Source organism: Simochromis diagramma, unplaced genomic scaffold (genome assembly GCF_900408965.1).
Source record: "Simochromis diagramma unplaced genomic scaffold, fSimDia1.1 OVJJ01000229.1, whole genome shotgun sequence".
Lineage (NCBI taxonomy): Eukaryota > Metazoa > Chordata > Actinopteri > Cichliformes > Cichlidae > Simochromis > Simochromis diagramma.
Window position 1 is genome coordinate 1205954 of NW_024386869.1, and position 4925 is coordinate 1210878.

Genomic DNA, 4925 nt, shown 5'->3' on the forward strand with positions numbered 1-4925 from the left:
CTCTCGTGCAGAGTGAAGCGGGGAAAAAAGTGCGAAAGAGAGGGTGAGAGATAGAAAAAAGAAATCCTGGGAGCCGGCTCGTGTCGTTCACTTCAAAGAGGCAGTTCTAATAAAACAGATCGGCATTTGTTGGCCTAGTGGAATGTTCTTTATGCTTAAGATCATTTTTAGTGCTAAAGTGCCTGATAAGGGTGTTAGTAGCCCTTAAGGATGACATTTGTCAACACGCACAGAGCTTGAAGTATAACTGTTGGTCAAACAATAGAATAGATCTATACTGTCACTGGTACAAGAATAATGAAATGCAATTTGGCATCTCTCTGTTGGCAGCATGTAGATTTACATTCAGATTCTTTTAGGATAAGACGATAAAATAGACTTAAGTTTCTGCACAATAACATAAGTATCTTATATCAATGAGTGCTCAGATCGCTTTGTCCTACTGAAGTCAATTGCTATCACCTTGCCTGTGTTCAGATGTAGCTTGTTGTTGTCACACAAAGCATGTTTTAGTAACCATACTTCCAGTTTCATTTAATAAACATCAGACTCTTTTATGTATTTCCAGCTCTTTTTTGGATTCCATAGATTTTTCAAAAAGGCCAGGAATGAAGCCAACTCCATGGCTAAGGAGTGGTGGAGGAAGGCATCAGAGTGACTGACTGCAGCCCTGGAAGTAGAGTGCTGTTTTTTCCATTGTTGGTATCCCAGAAAGAGAACAAGGATGCATACAGGAAGGAGGAGGAAGAAGGCGATGTAAGATGCGATGAAGACTAAAATGCTCACTTTGGATCGGTAACACTGAATCACGGTGGAATTGGAGTTTGTGAGCTTTGTAGGAATGAAGGGGACTGCAGCGAACGATGAAGAATTGATGGTCATATCTAAATACATGTCGGGCTGAAGGGGAAAAGGAAGTACAGAAAACAATTAGGATGTTAAAAAGAGAAAATTGTTTAATTACCTTTGGACTCAATTTAGCTAATTTGTAAACTGGTTGCCCAAGTCTTGGAATCGGAAAACAATAAATAATCGGATAACCAAGAAAATAATGATTCTAACTGAAATACATAAAAGTACCTCAACAGCAATTTTCAGTTTTTCACCAGGGGTGCAGCTAAAATGGCAACATACAATAGAAAATAGCTGTGATATATATTCTCTCTCATGCTGCTGCTGAGGTAGCTGAATCACTGGAAGTGGTGGAATTAAAGGTTATTTTTTGTAACCACGGATCTCAAAGTGGAATCCCTAATGAAATGTAGAGAGTCTTGTACAAATTAATGTCACAAGAGAGGTAATGCAAATATGTTGCTAAACATTCAATTCAAATTCAAATTTATTTATACATCACCAAAACACAACAGTCGCCTGTTCTATAAACTTAAACACTTTGTTGAAGTTTATAGAACAAAGTGTTCCATCCACATCTTCTTCCATTAAGAAAAAACACATAGGAATGCAATGACTCTACTTCAGAAACAAAGGCTGAAAAAAAACCTTTATCCCCAAAAGCAAATTTGGGCACTTTTTTATGTACTGCTTTTAATCCATCTATGTTTGCTTTAGTATAATTTTGTATGCTTTGTGTGCATGATTTTCCTTTAAATATGATAGCATTTGAAAAAACCCATGTAGCAACATTTTTTTTCATACTAACACTATTATGTCTTTGCGAAGCATGAAATTCCAACAGTATTAAACATAGTTAATTAGCACAAGGATTAACATGATCTTTAATCTACACGTTCCCCAAAGAAAACATTAAAATGTTTGTTTTTTTTAAAAGGTACCTCAGCAGAAATTGTTCTTGTTCCGCGTCTCTGAAGTGTCTGAATGTTGTTTATGGATATCTGATCTAGATATACCTCAATGTGAATCTGTGGTTTAGCTGTGTGTGTGTGTGTGTGTGTGTGTGTGTGTGTGTGTGTGTGTGTGTGTGTGCGTGTGTGTTTAAAGTACAGCTGAGAAATGTGCTTTGATTGTGGAGTGCGATTGTGTTTTGATAAAACCGCAATCATCCCTGTTGACACTTTAATACACAATCTTGCAACTTTGTAAAATAATTTTAAACAGCTTAAATTTTCATGAAAAAATGCAGTATTTCAGTAACTTCTGATCTAACTGATTGATAACCAGCTTTTAGATTTTACACTGTAAATAATAATGTAGAATTGCATGGTTCATTAAGTCGCTCCAATGACTGAGAGGATATATAAAAGGATTCAAATGAACAAGGCTAAAGATGAAGGTATTAAAATTAACTCCTACCACATTGGCCAGCACACGGGTGTGGCTGCTTTCCTACTACAAATTTACATTCAAAGCACGGATGACTTTTTTTTTACAATTAGTTTAACAGTTACATTTATCATTATTGACAATGTGAATAGTTTTTGATATGTGTCAATTGGAATGACTGTGTTTAACTCCTGAGAGTAAGAATTTGAGTTGATAGAACAATTTTTAAACAGAATAAATGAGATATTACTCAATATCTTTGCCACATGTTTTGTGTCACTGTAGGCTGATCAGCAACTATTTTCATTTCTGCCTTATTTAGGTAAGTCTGTTTATTTGAGTTAGTTGATTTGTTGCCAGTCTTTGAATAGAGTTCTCTTACTTCAACCTCTTTTATGGGCCCAAGATTTAGATTTTTATAGACCGTATTTTTCGGGTTATAAGGCGCGTTAAGGAAAACAAAACAGTCAGATAAGTCAAACTTTACTTAACTCATTCTTCTTGCTTCCTCCACTTCCTTATCATTGATTCATTGATGTCTCGCAACTGCTCTATTCCCATGTTGTTGCAGTATATTAATGATTAACCTCGTATTGTGGATGGATTATCTCAGTTGACCTGACTCAAGTTTGGTCCGTTTACAGCATCCTGCCATGCCATTGCATTTGTCCCTAACCATCGGGAACCCTCACGTTAACTTTTATCAAGTGGAAAAAAGTTAGTATTCATCCTCCAGCTTCGGTTTTCATGGATGCCTGAATGTTAAACTTAATTGTTACACCTGGTAAAGCAGCAACACTGATCATTTTATTAAAGATGAAGGAATTTAGACCGTTTTTAACTCTCAGTAATGCCGTAGTGTTCGTTTGACTTTGGGACCTGAAGTGGAGTTTTGGACCTGGATTACTCCGCAAGGCTTCTGAATACGGTAGCCGTACTGCTCCGACAATCCATTGTCTCAGGAACATCTTTACACAGCCTGCACCTGGGGTCTTGTCTGGTCTGATAGACTCCAGCCTCTATATAGATCTTGTACTTAGAGCTTGTTCCTCTGCTGCCATGATTAGTGCCTTTGTCTTTCAGTCCAGCTTTGTCCAGGCATTGGTAGGATTTCTAGATGTCAGCCACTTCCTCTATCTTCCGGATGTACATACCATGCAGGGGCCTGTCCTTCCATGATGGATCCTCTTCTTGCTCCTCTTCTTTCACAGGTTTCTGCTGCCCAGGTATTTGCTAACCACATGATCAGTTGTGGCTATCTTCCTTATGTATTCATGGATCTTTGTTTTTTCATCTTGGACAGTGGTTCTGACACTCACGAGTCCTCAGCCTTCTTTCCACCACTTAGCATAAAGTCTCAGGATGTTGGTTTTGGGGTGATCAAGTCAGGTATTTGTCATGTATTATATATATATATATATATATATATATATATATCTATATATATATCTATCTGTTTTATTTTTATATAAATTGTGGCTATATATTGGGGGTTTTTTTGGGGGGGGGGGGGACACATTTTAAGGTTGATGGTTAGATTGCATTTAAGGGAGCATGGGCGTTTGAATAAACCAGAATAAATCATCTCTCAAGTTGTAAAAGAAAACACAAACAGTAAATTATCAGAACATTTATGGCATAATTATAGCGATTGTATCATAACATATATTATGCTATTACATAATACACACATAATTTTGAATATCTTATTTTAATTTCACACAAAATAAATTTCCTATTTGCATGACTTATTCACTCAACAATTTGCATTGCTGACACTATCATAGCACTGTTAAGGATCATTTAGTTAACCCATTAAGATGAACATTTAAAAGCATTCAAAAACTCATAGGCACAGAGGCATGCATTCAAATTAAACCCTACATGTAGGTCACCTCTCGGCTTGTGCACAAGTCATGTGTTTTCATTTGTAACTCTACTTGTGGATAAAATATTTTCATAAGCAAATCACAGCAAATCAGAAATATAACAGAAAAATAAAATTCGATCCAAACATTTCCTTTCTTTTCAAAAGATACCATATATATATATTACCGCTTAAGAAATATTTAAAGAACACACCGAGAACACAACAGATCTATGTCAGGGTGTCGCGGTGTGGAGAGAAGGAAGAGAGGACCCAAATGCAGGACTCACAGGTTGGTGAAGGATGTGGACAGTTTTATTGTAAAGGCAGGATTAACAGGACATAACAGATGGACTTAAACTGACTGAAAGACTGAATGGCTGACTAACTGCACTGGAAAACGCACACGCGGGACTGATGATGACAAGACAAGGAACTGAGGGAAACTGAGGACTTAAATACATGGGCTAATGATGATGATGATAGACTGGTAAGTACACAGATAAACTTAATCTAACTAATAACACAGGAAGTAGAACTAGATACAATGCATATAGACACATGGCTAACACACTATGACAGGAAACATATGGAAAATAAACAGTGAACATGAACAAACTGAAAACACTGGGTCAATGACCCAGGAACCCTGACAATCTAAATAGGGGAAAAAATAGAAGAATAAATGAATCCATGGCAAATGCCTGATAGGCATTCGTGGAATACCAGAATTGGCAGTATATTTGTCATAATGCTTTAATCAGATTAAAAAGTCTTTCTTTCTTTTTTAATTGCATATTCAATAATGGTTATGATA